Here is a 19973-nt window from a genome sequence, read left to right on the forward strand (position 1 = left end):
CTGTTGTACCGTCTCTCTGAGCACCGAGACCCTCTCTCTGGTGTCTTTCTTCTGCTTTCCCTCTCTCTCTCCCTCCCCCCTCTCTGTATCCCCCCCCTCTCTTAAACCCTTATGACATCCTCCGGATTTAAGAGCTTAAATGTTACTCTCATGATATCTTTGCCATTCAGATTAAGCGCCTTAAATACGATGTAAAAGTATCAATGTCGGCCAATGAGTGGGCACCATACAATCCAATTAGCCGTAATGAAGGCAGTCTCAAGGAATCTCAATGCAATCATTTCTTATCATTTTCTGTGGCTTATTGACTATTACAACATTCCTCAGACAGACAGCGGAATATATTTCACTTTCAGAAGATTTCAGACTTTAATGCATGAATATGTGACTGTAATGTCTTCCAGAGTTTCAAGATATTATGCTAGTGGCTGTGTACTAGTGACTTAACAAATGCCAAAACTGCATAATAGCTGATAATGTTATGCAAAGAAACAGGGGAATTACTCTGTCCACATAACAATTACATTTAACTTTAAAGAATGCACATGCAGAGATTTGATTGGCTGGTTTGGTTGCTGGTTAAAGTTGCATTATACTGCAAGGAAAATAGAGCCGGGTAAGCTTATTAAAATGAATGAGGGGGTTGATATACAAATGTGAACAAAAACTTTGTGTAAAGGAAAGGAAGCAAAGTCAACTATAGTGCACTTGTAAAAAAATCACATGTTTCTTCCACATAATGCATTTCATACTGATGACACCAATTCATGTAAACATGTTAGTAGCTATCAGGTACCGCTATAAAGGTATTTTAATCAAACTTTTCAAAAAGGAATAAATGTGTTTGAGAGGTTATGTGGTTCATTTGACCTGTGGGCTTGCAGGAAAATGTCTCACAGTGGCAAGGACGCAGCTCATCTTAACCATGTCTCTTCTTTGAACATTGTTTACACACTGCTTTCCCTTGCACTCGTTTTCGCAAGATGTTTAAAAACCATGTTTAGATTCCAGTGTCATTAGCATCCTCATACACTAACCCTTAACTAAGTACTCTTTTAACCAAGATATTTCCCTAAACCAATGTGTCTTGAATCTAATTTAATTTTTTTTTAATCTTAAACATGTTTTATTTTTCAGCAGTAATTTGCAAGGCCATTGGACGACAGAAGAAGGATCACTCAGAGTCTGGTCAGTGCGATGCCGAGGCAGCGGATGAGACCACTCAGAGGCATTGAAAAGGACTCCCCATATTGTGAAAAAGTTCAAGGTAAATCCACCACTTTCAATACCAACCATATTTGTAAAACCCCATCATATTTCAACATCTTGAAAGTATTAATATTTTACATTCTGGTGAATAAGAAAGGACTGCTTCAGTCTTTCCTTTGTATATAAAGTAGAGACTCACCACAATGGATTATTTTTACAGCAATCTTCTGATATCTACGCAAATACTGCTGAATCATAAGCATGAAATAGTAACACATAAGTCAGACATCATCACATACATGTATATGATAGCAGGTGACTTTTGGTCCGAATCTACAGGAAAAGTTTTTCTTTGGATTATAAATATCTTTTAAAGGTGACATGGTTTGCATTGTTCATCTTTGCAGTCATATTATTTATTTTTTTAATCGTTTATTTGAACCGGGACAATGCACATTAAAGAATATTTTAAAAAAGAGCTAATTTCCATCCGTAGTCCCGTCACATACAACATTTATGAACATAACATTTATATGCATGGCAAACAGAAATACAATCTATGCAGGAAGAGCATGAGCAGCATACAAGTGTTTACCACAAGGTAGTACAATGTAGCAGCTACAGTATGATATATAAAGTGCAGGAGGAGATACCCCTGTATTAAAGAAGTGCATTCAGCGGTGATTGCACGTCGGTTTGCTTTATTTAACCAAATGTATTCACTTCACGAAAGGTGTATTTTACAGCTTATCATTTGTTTTTAAGCTAATCTAATTTGTCTGTAAGTGATTTGACCGATCATTCATGGAGGACATTTTTACTTTAGTGTGTGTGTGTGTGTGTGTGTGTGTGTGTGTGTGTGTGTGTGTGTGTGTGTGTGTGTGTGTGTGTGTGTGTGTGTGTGTGTGTGTGTGTGTGTGTGTGTGTGTGTGTGTGTGTGTGTGTGTGTGTGTGTGTGTGTGTGTGTGTGTGTGTGTGTGTGTGTGTGTGTGTGTGTGTGTGTGTGTGTGTGTGTGTCAATAGAAGCCTTCATTTTTGGGAGAATCAAACATTAGTAGGCCGCATTGATTTTGGAACGAACCTCTACGTTTTTTTGTGTGAGCTCAGTCCTCCTGCCAAGTTTGTCTGCTCTGTCTACTCACTCTTCCTTTCCAAGAAGTAGAGTCACTATTCTGAGTGAGAGTTTCATCACTCTGTGTATCTGCTTTCTTTATTGTCTCTCTCTGGTGATATCAGGTGAGCTCAGACTTGGTGATGAAGAATTTAAATATGTAGCATTTTAACAACGATAGCTAACTTGTTCTTTGCCTTTCTTGGCTTGTTTTGACTCGTTTGTTTTGTGATGCTCTTGATATTCATCTTAAGAATGTCATAGTATAACTCTTTAGTGGCCTTCAATGCTTGACATGAGTAGCATAAAGACAGGCTCTCACTGAAACATGTTTTAAATCTCAGGCGGACGCATTCAGTTTTTGGCAATATCTCCCACGTCACTGGCCACCAGCCAATAAGACAGGATGACAGGAAGGACAAGAGACTTTGTTTGCATTACATTCCTCACGCCCCTCCAGGCGCTCACTGTAAAGGGTATTTCCGCTTGCTTCTTAAAATAAACAGTATACTGCACAGCGTTTAATGCTTTTTAATTGCTGCTACACACGCACCCGGGGAACAAACCAACAATTTAATCAGACGATTTGATTTGACCCATATTTCCATAAAGCAAATGCAGTCAGAGGAACAGCCTTGTTTCATCTTTTCAAACATAATGCTTTGATTATTATAGAGCATGTTTCATTTGATGAATAAACCACATTTTCCATAATAAAAAAAAGTCCAATAATGTGTGGGGATTATTTATGATCATGTGCTACTTTATTAAGACTTTTCTCTACCGAACCTGTCCTCTGCAATGAACAATATAGAACTAATTGAAAAGGGAGTTAGACGAGCCCTTTCCCTTTCTGCTCTTTTGTTGCCCCTCCTGCTTATCTCTGATCATCGTCGTTGGCTCTCTGACCATCCCCCTATGCAGCTCTTTATCTGTTTCAGCCTCTCCTCTTTATTGTACATTTCAGATGTTCAGAGCGACACTGATGTAAACTAAACACGACATTCTCCATGCAGTTCTTTTTGTGATTCGGTTTAATATGGCTTCAGTGGTAAATGACAAATGAGGGCTTTTCAACATTTGAGTACGTTTCATTTTAAGCTGAGTCTCTAATCCGTGTGCATATATCCTTCTGCATACTGTATGCAGTCGTGAGTAATATATATTTTATGAGATTTTATTGCATTATCGCTAAATTAACCAAGAAGGACAGTATTAATGAAGACATGGCCTAAATCGATTCAACAAGCTATTTAACAAACTTTCCCACTTCTCTTTCCTCATTCAAATGTTAATGTTGACGGTGTGTATATACACATTTAAGATGTATTAAATAAGCTTACATTGAATCAGGGAATTCCGTAGCAATGCGTATTTACATTTTTTAGCTATATAAATCATTTGAAGAATTGTATTTCATGTAAATTAGGGATATGGTAAATTAAGTCCTGCGCGACAACATTAACAAACAGATTGTACATGCTTATACAGAAAACTCCTTTATTTAAAATTCCAAAATACCTCAGAGAAAAACATGTTAATACAAAGATCCTAAGCAAACATAAACCTTGAGTATTTAAGTGTAAATATAAATCCTGCTTGCGCATTTCTTTTACCCTTAGAACGGATTTCAGGATTATTAACTGTGTCATCGGCTTACAAACCCTTTTTGTCAGTTAATAGGAGTGCTTCACCTTTAAAATGACACATATTTTACCACATTTATTTGATATTCAAAGAGATATGTGTAGACACCTTTCCTTTATAGAGGAGATACTTTTTGGGCATCAAAGCAACAAAAAAAAAAACTGGGATTCTCCTGATTCTCTGTCTTTACTCTTTGTTGTTTGTGAGTACAGAGTTGTGTTGACACACGTGAATATACTGCAAACCTTCCTTTGGCACGTCCTCTCTGTAGAAGAGCCTAATCTGATTTTAATACAGCGCAGGGTTAACAGCTGCTGGAGGCAGGGTGAGGGAGGACGGATCAGATCAATTACCCAATCCATCTATAGGCAGCGAGTAGAAACTACCCTGTGCTACCCGTGGATCAGATGAATATATTCTCTTTTAATAAGCGTCACCACGACCTTACATCAATGCCATCTTCCCTCTGACCAATGGGGTGTGAAGAAAAAGGAGTTGACAGGTTTGAATGTCCTTCAGTGTCTGTCCTGTATCATTACCCATCTCTCAAAATAGATCGAAGCTATCTAAAAAAAGAATTCCGTTGTCATGCATTCAGTGCGCATGGCGCAGCTTCCAGCCCTCCGTCCTACTGTACTCTGTGAGTAGTGGGTTATGTTGTCATACTTGTGAAGACACTACTACATTAGGGTCCTACGGTCTACAACATATTTTGGCCTCTTAAGCATTTGACTTAACAAGCTTAACCATATATAATAAGATGTTAGAGATTCAGTACAAAAATCGACAACTTTAATTAATTCCATTCAGTTGGACCAGACCGCAGCCAAATAATATGGTATGTTTATCAAACCTTATTACCTGAGAACATCTTATCAATAGTATAATAATAATAATAATAATAATAATAATAATAATAATAATAATAATTCACTTCAAACATTTACGTTTCCATCTCGGTTTAGTAAACTATACAGATATCCTGCAAAATTAGTCCAAAATGAGAAGCCACGATCAAATGTCAACATATCCAATAAACAGCTGTGGTTGTTTACTAGTGAACATGCATGGGTGTCTGTTTGTGCAAGTGTGTGCGTGTGCGTGTGCATGTGCGTGTGTGTGTGTGTGTGTGTGTGCGTGTGTGTGTGTGTGTGTGTGTGTGTGTGTACCAAAGGGAGCCCGCTGAGGGGGAATAACTCAATCTTGCAGCCCACAGATGTTTGGTAAATACCACAATGGGACTGAAAGGATGCGCCTAAAACTATCAGATTGTTTGTGGATGTGTTATTCTGTCTGACCAACGGTGAGCATGCATGAGACAAATGTCGATCTAAATCTTTAAATCCATGTCAGCCTGCCTGTAGCACAATCAAATGTAAACTAGACAACAGGAGGACAATAAGCCCTGCACAAACACCATGATGAAACATTTGGCATGCTAGCACTCGTGAAAGTCATGGAGAATATTTTATTTAGATTAATCAGAGACAAGGGGTTAGAAGCCAAGATAAATATATTTTAATTAGTTTTTGGTAAAGTTTCATTCCAATCACTCACTCCCTTTGTGTGAAGTCCTCATAGAAAAGTGAGACTCTACCAGTAAATTGATAATTATTCACTTTTTTTTTTAACTGCAGCAAGGCACGTCATGAACAGAGTGAATACACAGCAGCGTGTACAGTGGCTGAGCCTCCAGGCTAGCTCTTCTGAGGCCAGTGCCTCTCCCAACATGTGACTTGCCCTCATTTTCAACACCATTAATCTCAGGGCGGTTTGAGGAAGAGGGGGTGAAACGTGATGCAGTAGACTGAGCATTTGACTCAGCATTTTGTCTTCCCATTCATCTAGGGACCTGTGTAAATGGTGAGTGTCCTCGCCTAACTGGATGTGCAGGTGAAGAAATCCGGAGCCAAAGTCACGGGATGTTGTTACATCCCCATCATCAGACCAGTAATGACGCAGGGCACACGCACAAGTCCTCTGATGCCCTTTAGAAGAGGCTGGCAGAAATAAAACAAAATATTTTGAATCTAATAATTAAAGCCTGTTGGCTGACCAACGCCCATTCTGGCCACCAGTGTAATACAACAGAATGGAACTAAGTGGAATTTCCCAGCATTTCTTAAGACAGGTTTTGTATGCATCATTAACAGGTGTCAGAGTAATTACATAGGACAAAAGAATACAAGAAATGTATTCACTACACCATTTTTGTTTCCCTCTTAAATGTATTTGTTGAAACTAAAACTTGTCGTTATACCCTATGATTAGCCACGGGTTGTACTTAAACCCGTGATCTAGTGTCAAAATCGTAACTATGGATTTGTGAGATTTAAAACTTGATCTAGATCACAAAAACTATTTTTCCACTCGGCAATTAGGAAAAGGATACTTTTAATCCATAGTAAAAAAAATACTCATTACATATTTATAAGGATAAGAAGAATGTCCATGTACTAAGCCATTTCCTTAGCTTTGGACCATGTCTCACATTCTTTTGCTATCCTATAGACAATTTGTTTATAACCTGTTTACACTATGTCCCATTTGTATTTACAAAAATATAAAAATGATTGAAGAGTATTAATAAAAGTACTGCTAAGTAACAGTAGACTATTTGCCGCACCGGTATTGATAACAGTATCAGCTAAATCTTTTGGAAGAATATGACATTTTTTCAGTCGATTGCCACAAATACTATCTTAATTAAAGAGATACAGTAAAGGTGAGTAAAAGTTACAACCATATACTATACTTTCCTCCTTTCTCTCTCTCTCTCTCTCTGTAACAAACACACATACATATTTAAATTATGCACACACTGAGAAGCACGTGCATACAGTACCCTACTTTTTAACACGTTTTCTCACAGTCTCTCTAGAGTATGGTATTTTTTCTTGTTAGGTTTATGGCACCCAGTCAGTGGTTATCACCCTTTGAAATACTTGTGAATGTAGGAGCATGCAGCTTTGTTCACAGAGTTAGTAAATGCCATGCCTTCAGTAGAGCTAGTCTTTATAGCCTACAGATGGTAGCTCTAATAACTAATGCCAGGGCCAAAAGAATAAAACAACAACATGTGACATGTACCTGATCTGACCATTAGTTTTCAGATTGACACGCCTATTGATGTTCCTACATGTCATATTCCAGTAACAACACAGCAAACCTGCTCCACCAGCTGATAACCCTTACCCAATTACATATTTGATTCTAAACATTAGCATCCATTTCAACATGTGTTTCTGGCAACATGACAAATGTTATCCCAAAATGGACTCCTCGTCTCAACCAATTTTTAAGAAAAGGTATGTGCCTCTTTAGCTGCTAAATGCTATACCTTATTCACTAGCTTGTCACACCCTTTTCTGCCTGCTCTTTGGTGCTGAGCATGAAGCGTGCAGTGTGTTAGGATTAAACGCTCTGTGGAGCTGAGGGGAACTGTGGAGTCTGGTGATAATTATCTGCGAGTTCACCCCCTGGAGGTGACCCATTTCAAATAACCTTAAGAGTAGTCATATGATCCATTGTTAATATAAAATGTGTTGATAAGTGCAGGTTTGAAGTTGCTTTTGTAAAGTAAACCAACTGTGTTGCTTTAAAGGAACTGCTGCAGGTAGCAGTGATGCAGCAGAAAAAACAACTACATTATAATAAGGGTGAGCGCCGACTTACAATGAGCCCACACTTATATGCTTACACTAAATTATAATTCATTGATTATACATTTGTATAATTAACACTACAGGAGTGTAGTGTTTGGTTTTAAGGCTGTGGAGGTTGTTACATTTAAGGTAGAGCATTACATCTAATTTAAATATGTGTTAAATAAACTAAATATATAATACAAGCTCACATCATTGACAAAGGTTATCAAAAATATATCTGTATACTTTAGGTATTTTGTTTAAGTAGGTCACCCAACCTCAATTTTCCTCAACCTCATAAACATTCTAATGAGACAATCAACCCATCCACTTAATCTGTCTAAGAGGCAAATGCAAAGGCAGTATCAGCATCACACCTGGAGCCGAAGCTTCTTGCTGGTGAGCCTGAAATACCACCAGGCGCATGTGTCAGTGGCACCGGAGCGAGTGGGTGTAATCATACTGGAATGAAGGAAGAACTTAAGGCATGTCAGCTGCATTCAAAACAAGCAGGATAACATCCTTCTCACTACACTGGGTTTAGGCCCAAAATACATTTCTGACCTCCTGCTAAATTATGAACCATCCAGATCTCTCAGTTCTTCAGGGACTGGTCAGCTTTCTGTCCCCAGAGTCAGAACTAAACATGGAAAAGCAGCATTCAGTTGTTATGCTCCAAATATCTGGAACAAACTCCCAGAAACCTGCAGGTCCGCTGCAACTCTGACTACTTTTAAATCCAGGCTGAAGACTTTTCTTTTTGTCGCTGCTTTTAATTGAACTATTCACATCTTAGACTGCACTGTAACTTGTATCCATGTATTTTTTCTTTTAATGTTTATTTTATTATCTTTTCTTTTTAATGACTGATTTTAAATGCCATTTTTTTAATGTCTTTCATTTTTTGTAAAGCACTTTGAATTGCCTTGTGTTGAAAGGTGCTATATAAATAAACTTGCCTTGCCTTACACAAGGCTGCTTCTCCTCTCAGCCTGCAAATAAGCAACTTTGAACTCCATTTTACTACAGCAGCAAACGTGTCCCTGACTAAGGCATATCAGTGAATTGCTCTGAAATTATAAAAAACCTCCAATTAGCAAATGGGACTCATTCATGTTTTAGACTGGCCAATTGTAATGAAATGATGCAGAACATGTACATGCCTTATGAAAATGTAGTTATGGGTATTGCCACAGCTCAATGGTTTGAAGCGCAGAGAAATAATTACACTCATGTCAACATCTCCTGGTATAGAGCCTTAAATGAATAACCCACTGGTCAGAAAATGGGATTGTGGAAGACCACCGATTTCTAAGACTTCTCGTTCAGAACATCAGGGACATTTGACATGGTTGACAAGGCTGCAATAAGGGCAATGGTGCAATGACAAGGCACCTTAACCTGGAGTGGTACCTTTTCACCATTGTTGAAATGGGTATATTGGGGTGAACCATGCGGTTTTTAATGTACGCATTTAGTAGGCTTCTTGGTCAGCAAGAGCTACTTTAACCACAGCCAGAACAAGTGCACTTTTAATAATGCAGTAGCAAATTATCCCTAAAATATTGCAAGAAGGCCAACTTTCGCGATTCTAGATTAAAATCGCATATGAATTTAATCCACAACAGTTAATATGTTTTTCCTTTACATTATAAAAAAGAAAGGAATAAAAGTAATATCTGTAATCCAAGTTTTAAAAACATATTTCTCCTCTCCGTCTCTATTGTGAAGCATATAGAAAGATTGGGAACAAAATACACAGTCCTGGTTTTATACAAAATTGCACGTTAATTAAAAAAGTATGAATGTCTTTAACAGTCCATGAAAGTCCCTCTTTGTTTCCCATGACCTGTATTTCTTTATGGAGTCCAGGCAAAGTGATACACCCTTATAGTTATACATTTAAAGTTTGCTGTTGGTTCAAAATAATAATAAACCTACACAGGACTGCCAGGAAGAAGGTGCCTTTTTGTATTTAGATGGGTACATCTTATTGATTCTGACAAACTTAAGGGAAGTGGCGTTTGTCCCTCACGGTGTAGTAGAACTAGTAGATAATTGATTCAAAGCCAAAATAAACACAAGTGATAACATCAAATGACTGTATGTTCCTTTCAACGTGCATTTGGCATGAACGTACTGGATAAGGACTGAAGAAAAAGCCCTATCCTTTAAGTAACTTCTCCTTATAAAAATGTAAATGCTACCAGTATTGAGTTTGAAATCATATTGAAGTAACCTGCATTACTTGTTTACACGTAAAAAGGCAACTGGGGCAACATAGTGCACCTGATTAACCTGAAACACCACGCCACTTTATAGTTCCTCTCCACTTATACTTTAATGATTCTTAACCAAAACAGAGCAATCATATGTCTGTGAGCGTGTCTTTGTGTGATTACAAAACCAACTAATTATTTAAGGTGTGAATATGAACAAACACTTGTTCATATTACACTTGCAACATGAGTCATGACAGTATTACGGAGCCTCAGCTTATTTAACTTTCGAAAGTTCCAGCAGCTGTGCAGGATTGTGAATATAAGAGAAAGCTCCTGTTTAACCGTCAAAAAAAAAAAAAAAAGGTTCAGACCGTCTCCCTTTCAGAGCGGAGTGAAACAGGCAGCTGTAGCCAAGTCAGAGGAAGGCAGGCGAAACAAAAAGCAGACATTGAACAGGGGAATGTTTGCTTGTGCCAGGTACAGTGCAGTCAACTCTGGAGGGAGAAGGCCAGATCTGAGCAGTTCCCAGAGCTGTGGACAGTGCTGAGTTGATGCCATCATGTTGTCTTCCTGCTGTACCTGATTATTTTCTTTATAGACAGGCCAGGTTCCCAAACAAGCACGAAGACGCCTCTCTAGATATGCCAAATACCTATTGTCTTGTCTTCGTGATATTGTTCTGTACATATAGCCAAGCTCAATTTGACCAATGGAATCGCAAATAAATATGTTGTATTTCTAGTAATACCTTGATAGATAAAACTAGTTTAAATTGGCCCAGTTTCAAAGGTCTCTGAAGAGCTAGGTATGATTTTAAATGTATTGATACTTAGGAACTTGACTCAAAACTTTACCTCTGTGGGGAATAAAAAATGTTGGGGGGAAAAATGAGCCAAATCTTAATTAATAGTCTTAAATGTAATAAATCATCTTAAACCGTGTGATTGTGATCAAATGATAAGTAAACAATTACACATCAGCCCCACTTCGTGCTTTTCAGTATTCAATTTTGAAATCAAACACATCTTTCTCTGAGATTTGATTGGAATTGTGTGCCTCTGAATATCCACAAAAGCACTTCTTGATAGTTTTCTTAGACACTACAAAGTATTTTGAATGATAACAAAAAACAATATACCCAGAGTAATGAAGACATCATCTTTTCCACAAACAAAATGCCATTCACCTCCTGTATATTGCTGGAAGAAGCCTAAGATTGATATCTCAAAACAAATGTAAGCAAACGTTGTTGCATGACTAGACACAACCTGAAGTAAGGGAGACATTTTTATTGCGTGTGTGCTAAGTGTAATTTGAGAAATGTGACCCTTTCACACCCCTTCAATTATTACAATTATTCTACTGAAAGCAGACATCACATTACACTTCCTGCCAAACACGTTTACCATTCTGTCGCATCAGGCGAGCACTTACATCTCCCAACAGGTTCACTCCAATATCATATATTTTTCTTGCTTTGACTGGAATCCTCTTTTTGTTTGTTCGGTCTGTGTGCAACAAACATGTTTTGAGCTGCTGGTGGGGTCCGCCCCTGAATAACAGAGGTTCTTCATGTTAGTCACAAATCATTTAGACTTCGCCCAAAGAAGAGCGGAGGGAGACGCCCAGTAAATGTGGGTTCTTTTAGGTCACCACCATGATGGCAGTTTTTTTATTTATTATACATTTTCAAGGCTAAAACATGCGTGTGAGCATTACAGCACGTTTCTGGGATGTTACTTGGTCAGATATACAGCATGTGTTTTTTTTTATTACACCAAAAACTGCTGAAAAAGACTTGGTGTGTAGGTTACCTTCTACAGTACAGTGCAAATGTTTGTATGCACCTGGTTACACTCAATGTGTTTGCATCTGTGAGAGAAGTTTAATAGAAGGTTGGTTTCAGTGCTACACGTGCTATTAAATCAAGAGGTGATTTAAAGGCAGATCCAATGTAGATAAAGCTATCTAATCATTTATTTGAGTTAATAATTAAAAAATATCACATAATTAAAATCCAGGCAGCAGAGCCAATAGATGTATTAGGAGAAAAAACAACCTGGGGGGGGACACATGCACATTATTAAAATAATATTTATAAAGGTCACTGCGCTTAATCTCTAAACCAGTTGGGTAACCTAACAAGAGGTTGACTTCTGATAGGCTTTTACCTGTTATTTATTCACCTAACACATCATTTCTTACAGTTTATCTTTTGAGCGTTGGTGTTAGAAATTAAGTTATCAACAAAAGGTATTAATGTTTAAAGTCACTTTCGCAGCATCACTTTTGTGAATCATGGGTGCTGCTGACACAAAAGTGTTTTTGGATGAGTTGTGTGTGTGTTTGCGAGAGAATAAAAGTGTTATGTAAAAGGACCTGAAATAACCCCTCACCACAAACACACACACACACACTCTATTTGAGCCAACTATGCATGACCTACTTTGGGAACCTTTCAAGCTGAACAATTAACATTTTTGGAAGCGTCTTCCTTTATGGCATCCTTTTCATGGAGGAACTGACAAAGCAAAGACGGTGGTTTAAACATAAGCACTTTGGCATGAATACTTGAACACACTCTAATTAAACATGAACGATAAAGGCATGCCTTGTTTGCTCAGTCAAGTCTATCAGGATAAAGAGGAAGACAATAATACGCTTGGAGAGTGAGTCGAGATGAGTTCTCTCTGCTTCCTCTCCATCAAAAATGAAATATAGATCTCATTGCTTTTAATAGCTCTCAATGAATAATGTCCAACCAATGGATTAGACATCTGCCTGCATTCAGCTCAATAAACAATTCTTTTTTTTTTATTTATGACAATAGTTATAGGCTCTTATGACCAGTTAGTCTTTGTAATTTGTGTTTAAGCCTGTAATCACCCATTATGACTAATACCAGCACTATTGCTACAGTATATTGTCTCAGATGAAGCTGCATTTTATTCAGCTTCTCCCTCACAAACCAATTTACAAAGCTCCTGATTCATGAGATCTTTAAAACAACTCACATACAGGTAAAGAAAGAAAGTGCTGCCATTCTGCTACATTAATTCACAAAGCAACACGCTATAAAAATCAAGGCATTCATCACGAAACAGAAGCATGCTCTATGCTTTGTTACAGCTCTGGTATTTAGTTTCCGCCTCCTTTATGCAGTTTGGTAATGACCCCAACAACAGAAGGGAATGTCAGCGGTAGGTAATAGAGAGTCGATCTCCAACTGGAGGACCGGCCTAGCGGAAATCTGGCCCTGTGTCACCAGACTGTGTTTCAGGAAGAAGTTCAAATGAGGACAAGACACGCATTCAAGTCCCAAGAGCACTAGCCAGCAGTAACCGCACTTTTATTGGGGTGTCAAGTCCGGCCTAGAATGTGTGCTGTTGTTGTTGTTGTTGTTGTTGTTGGCGGTGATGGCTCTGTTGTGCGTTTCTGTGTATTTTTGCGTGCGCGTGTGTGTGTGTGTGTTTGCGTGCACGTGCGTGTGTGTGTTTGCGTGCGTGTGTGTGTGTGTGTGTGCATGGTGCTGCGTGGGAGAGGAGGAGAGGAGACTTTTAACATGGTATCTTTTCTATGCAACAATAGCATCCAATCAATGTGCTACACAATGTTCTTTTATAAAGATTACATTTACTACCAAACTATAATAGGAGAAGAAAAAAAAAAAGAAGACATTTCCATTCATAAAGCTGAAACACAAAGCAGGCTTTCACTGTGCCCTCATGGCTTCACCTGATACGATAACATTGTTTGATATTCAGATCAGATCTGTTACTTTTATCCTATTTCAGACCCCTTTTTTTGATAAAAGTTATGAAAATAAAATGACATGACATAAAAACTTAAGCGACTTTATATAAAAAAGTATGTTACTATAACTATTCAGTGAACATTTAACTGTAAAGGAAATTGTGGTATTTAACATCCTGTTTGCAAAACCAAAACTGCTCTGATAGCCAAGAGCTGATAGTAACCTTTTACTTTCCCCTTTAAATGAATATATTTGGCCAGAGGAACAAGTTGTAAAACACAACATTGACATATTATCACCTTGTTAACTTTAACACAAATTGCTTATACAAAATCTAGTTTTTGTCTCCGCCGACTCCTGAGATAAATAATTGATTATAATATTATTAAAACAAACACATTTTAATTCATTGCCTACAGTAGTTGTAAGATCTGTGTAGTTTTGCAAGCTTACAGTATTTGTATGATTCTTTTTCAAATTTGGCAATCCTTCATTGACAGAGTTGTTGAAAGAGTCTGCCAGTTAAAGGTGGGGTAGGTAAGTTTGAGAAACCGGCTCGAGATACACTTTTTGTTATATTCCATGGAATGCTCTTAACATCCCGATAGCAATGAATATCTGACGTGCTTTGACAAAAAATCCATAACAAAATGTTCATCTGTGGAAACCGTAGTACTGTAAAAAGCACGACCAATCATCTGAGCCGGCCCGGCTAAAGTAACTGGATGGCCTACCTGCCTGTCAGCCTTCCATCTGTGCACAAACTTATCTCGTGCCCTCATTGGTCATGTGCACGTTCGTGTGTGTTGGAGGAGGGGCTCTGTGAGGAAGTGGCAGTGTATTTTCGCACTCGAGCTGGTTTTCTACAAAATGACCTACCCCACCTTTAATGAGACCAGTTAACGATTCTGACCAAATGAAAGAAGTCCACATTATCAATGAATGCTGAATTGTTGTGTAGTGAACCCCAAACAAACTAAATAAACTGCACCCTAAACAGCATTAATGGCACTGATAGTTGTACGCTTCTCATCTGCAGGAGAAGTACAACAATATCTCCAATGAGATCAACATCAAGCACAAATATTATTTTGGCACAATCTAAGGCGGATTACTCACTGCCTGCTTCATGGGGCCTTTCAACCCCTCAGAATAAGCACGATCACAATCTTTATCTCCAGCAGTTTTCACCTTTCAGCTAAGGTCTTAAAAGCCTCACTGGATGTGTTTATCTTCAACAGGATTTCATTTTATGGATACATTCTTAGATTTGAAGTAAAACAGTAGTATTTCACCGGACGTAGTCTTACTAGGTCGAATAGAGCCTCACCACTCTGCTCCACACAGCCTTCAGTCCACCCACGCCAACGACTGATTATCTGCCTAGAAGATAGAAAATAACTGGATCCTTGTTGGCTCCGTGTAATACCATAACAAAAAAAATCCATTCAGGCGTTTTATTCATTTGGATTTGTTTTCATTTGATATCCTTAATCTTTTTTTCCAATCCAGATGTATAGATATTCATGCCAATTCACAAAAGGAGGGAACAATTGAACAAATTCAGAAAAAGAAACTGTCCAGCACTGTAGGCTGGTTCAGGTGCTTGAAGGTTGTCCTTGGGCAGGTAGTAAGTCGTTTTTTTACCTCCATGAGCCAGACACCCCTCACCAGTTTGATGTACTACCATAACAGGACATGAAAATGTTAAACTGATGAATCTCAACATTGTTATAATATGTATGAGTAAAGTTTAGTCTTCACTAGTATCGTAATTGATATTTTTTCCTCAACTATTGCAGTTGTATTTGTAATGAGTGCTGTACTATGTATAATATCTTATTTATTTGTTAGTTAAATATAACTGTTGCCTGAGGTCAACTACTCCCAGCATCCTTGAGTGAGCTGTCAATTATCTTTCTAGATTTTAATCAAACGGAAGAACATGGCCTTTTCACCCAACGGCCTCTCAAACCACTTTCGTGAACAAAATGTATAAGTGAAGAAAATGAAACGAATATACTCGTCTCTTCTTTTGAGACAAAGTTACACTTCAAAGAACCAAATAACCACATTCATTTAATGACGATAGTTCCTGCGGTCCACGCTGCATTATTTGTGTATCTTTACACGCAGCTACAATAGAAGTAACATACACTCAGTAAAGAAAGACTTATATTCATTATGTTTGTCACTCTTCTATTGAACCATTAGCCTTTAAACACTTATACAGTACAGCTTGCTTAAGAGTGCATAAAATGACTCAATGGTTGTCAGGTCTGCACTTGAGACTAGGGCTGAACATTGATTCATCGATTTTAAATCGAAATTGCGATTTGAAATGATACGATTATCAAATCGCAAAGCCTGCAATTTTCTTTCAAACTTTTTTTTAACGTTTTTTTTTTTTAAACTTTTTTTCTTTTTCTTGTGTGTCAGTCATCCACACCAATCAGAAGTGCTGTGCTCCACATGTACCAGCCATTGTTAACCAATCAGAAGTGGCCCATGATAGGTGATAAACAGATTGATCCAATCACCTGCCAAGTATTTTTGAAAGTGCCTGCCTTTTCCAAATGGCTTCCAATGGAGCTCTCCTAGATGGTTTGGTGAAACAAACCATCTGAGTCAGGTTAGTAATGCTCCGTCACATGTGTTACATCCATTACAGGGTGAGTCTGGAACTGAAGCTTGACTTTAAAGCAACCCAGTGGAAGTTTCATGTAAGTTTAGTTCTTTCACTCGTAGCTCGGGCTGCAGGGGTGCTAGAGACGGGAGCACGTTGATACGACCTTCCTAGTCAGAGATATGGCCGCATTTTACAATAAACTTTCGTTGAGTCGCTTAAAAACAAATATCGCAAATTGAATCGCAATATCTGTCAGAAAAATCGCAATTAGATTATTTCCCCAAGTCGTGCAGCCCTACTTGAGACATCATAAAAAGTTTCTACACACTCAAGTAAGAGTTAGTAAAAGAAGCTTAAAGCTACCTGGCATTCATTTAATGTCATTGAACCAAGGACAAAATGAAAAGAAAATGTGAGATGAAAACTGTATGTAGAAAACTACATGAACTGTTACTCAAAGTGAATTTCATATTTGCTTAAGATACAATGTATCTGATTGATTTACAGGAGTTATTAAATGAATAATTCAACATTTGGACAGTACACATGAGAATGCACGTAATTAATATATGTGCATTCACTAGTCTATAAGACAACGTCTAAGCCATTCTCCCTCACCTTCACCTCTAAAATCCTTTTCACAACCCAAGCAACCATCTGCCTGCTTTATAGTCAGGAACCCATAATGCACTGGGAGCCCCTGTGCATGCCTGGTGTTGGTATTTAATTGGATATTAGTATCCAGCAGTGTCTGAATTAATCAAATCATTTCCATCCATTAATTTAGTGGAGGAACATACAATTAAAGCCTTATTAGTGTGCTCTCAGGAGTATGCCTTTTCATCCCTCTGCAGAACATTGAGCGTTGGCCGGAGTCCAGTGCAAAGCATTTTCCCCGCTTGAATCTGGTGCATCCTCAAGACGGACACTGTTGATCTATAGCTACTGGCTGCAAGCTTAAAGCAATGAAAATGTCAGCCTATATTGAAGTGCTGCTATTCCCATGGCTATAGAAAAGGGTAAAATAAGATAATGAGAGCTATTTTCAAAGAAGAAATACATTGTCGGCTTCTATTTCGAGTCTTTACCATTTTTCAGATTATAAAATTATTAGGTCAGGGGCTGACAAATTTTAGATTAATTCTATTTGGTGAAAAATTGCCGTGAAAACCAGAATTAAAATGTCCTAAATCGGGTGAAAAGAGATTTGGAGATTTAGGCAGCGAGCAAACATAATCCAGCACACAAATGTAGGTCATTTAAAATTATTTCCATATTTCATACAAATCAGACTACTTTCATAATGGACGCTGCACAGCTTTTTAAATATTCTTTAAGAGAATAGATAAAGGAATTAAACTTTTGTGCAATAAAAGATTCAGCATCCAAACCTCTAACAACGTAAAATACACCGTTCTGGTCACTGAGTTTGTTTAAGAATTACGTTTAAATCAAACGTCACATAAGCACACAATTATGGTTAAGGCAACTCGTTTTTTCCCCCTTCCTCTTCTCTTGTGAATCTGAGTTAAAACGTTTTTGCACAAAGTAATCCAGACTGCTCAGATGAGCAGCCATTTTTAATTAAAACCATTTACAGAGGAAACCAAAGTGGAAAAAAAAGAGCCAAGGGATTTTACACTCTGTCATCCAAGGCTTCAGCGGATCAAAGAATTGTAGTGGTGCTTTTTAATGGTTACGTAAAAATGTTTGCCTATGAAATATTGGGCCTGGGCACCATGTAGTTGGTCCGAAGCTCGAGAGTGCCACAAATTTTCTGCAGTGCATTTTCAGATTTCAGGCAGGATGCAAGAAGCCTATATTTATAGCCAAGTATAGCTGTCAATCAATACAATACTACTGGTCTAACAGGACACTTGCATTCTACCCAACACATATATGTGTCTGTGAGTGTGTGTGTATATATTAATTGTATGGATGGATGTATATGTGTGTTTGTGTCTCCCTGCTTCCTTGCCTGCCTGGCTGCCTGCCATGTGGCCCACCTCTTACTGTCAGCCTGTCTGACATTAGGGCTAAGCTGGATCTCATTAGGACCAAGGTGGCAGTGATCCCGTCAACATCGCTTTGGCTCCTGCCATATGGGTTGCCTCCAAGGTAACGGGGCTGTATCAGTCTCCTCAGAGCTACGAGCCTTGTTATCACACACACACACACACACACACACACACACACACACACACACACACACACACACACACACACACACACACACACACACACACACACACACACACACACACACACACACACACACACACACACACACACACACACACACACACACACACACACACACACACACACACACACACACACACACACACACACACACACACACACACACACACACACACACACACACACACACACACACACACGTAGTATCTCTACTCTCTAGCGGAGCGTGTGCTGTACATATAAAGCTGGATAAACATGTCAAACATAGAAGACATAAATAACACTGAAGATAAGATAATCAGGTCAGGTCTATGGGTGGGATGCAGTGTGAATGGAAACACATACATGCACACAACATGCCTAGTACACAAGTTGGCCACAGAAAATACAAATATTTTTCTGAGCTCTGAATCAAAACGACCCTACGGGTTGATCTGGTCACCTTTTATTGTTTTTTTTATAAGATATTTCAGTGTGGCTAAATCCGACCACACATGTTAAAATAAAAGATTATAGTTAAACATGTATTTCCTAACTTGTTGAATAATAAAGGTATAATAGATGCATAAATCATCAGCAAAAGTGTTTTGTATTGCTCTTGCCAGCAACGTTGAACCAGTTGACCTAGGTACATAAATAGTCAGTGAAATTACAGATAAACAGACTTTTTCCCAGTCCCTCTTTTCAAACTACTCCCTGCAATTGAATGACAACAGCTGAATAAAATGAAAATAGACAATTGAAAAGAGCACGACAATCAGTGAGATCTGTGAAAGTTCCTTTCTACAAATTCAATCAGGAAGGCTTTTGATCTAATAATTCTCAATTTTGAGATTCTGTGCAACATCACTGCCCAAAGTCAGTCTGAAATTGTTATGGTTAAGTCACAGTGGAGCAATGACCATGCCAGAAGCAGCTTAAATACTGTACTTCCCTTACAGCAAGGGTCTGACACTTATCAATGCTGTGCAAGTTATCAGGAAGTCATTTACGACTTTGTTTATTGCTTCTTTGCAAATGCTCATAAAGAGTGTGAATAAGTTACATCCTATGCAAAAAAAGTGCACAATCGCATTGTAGTTTATAGGAACACCAATTTACACTTGATGCTGTTAAAATCTCACCCAGACCACAAAGACTTTTTCTGATGTACTGCAAACATCAGCCCCTCTCCCTGTAGTGATTATCCATATTTCTGTATTTTCAACAATGATACCATTTGTTTCATGTTCTCGATAATGGCTTTCATATTTACTATTAGTAATCGTTTTGATGACAAGTGACTTCCTGCGGCTTCACATGCAACTAAGACACCAGAATTCACTGGAAGCACAACAACTGTGTCAAAGTTGCACTTTGCCAGTTTGCGACTTATTATAGTTATTTTCCCTTTGGCTTGTTGTTTTGTTTAGCCCCCACCCTCGAAAAAGCAACTGTTTATTTTATCAGTTTGGCAACAAAAGCCTGTGATCAATCATTGATAAATTATGATGCTGCCAATGGCTTAGGTCCCATAAAAACAGATATTTGCATTACACAAGGTCTAAGATAG

General features: G+C 38.2%; 1 protein-coding gene across 1 annotated transcript in view; it reads right to left on the reverse strand.

The window, feature by feature from the left end:
• Positions 1-19973, reverse strand: part of nr3c2 (nuclear receptor subfamily 3, group C, member 2) — a 69553-nt gene that overhangs the window by 45294 nt on the left and 4286 nt on the right. The window lies entirely within an intron of this gene.

Source organism: Notothenia rossii (assembly GCF_949606895.1).
Source record: "Notothenia rossii genome assembly, chromosome: 1".
Taxonomy (NCBI): domain Eukaryota; kingdom Metazoa; phylum Chordata; class Actinopteri; order Perciformes; family Nototheniidae; genus Notothenia; species Notothenia rossii.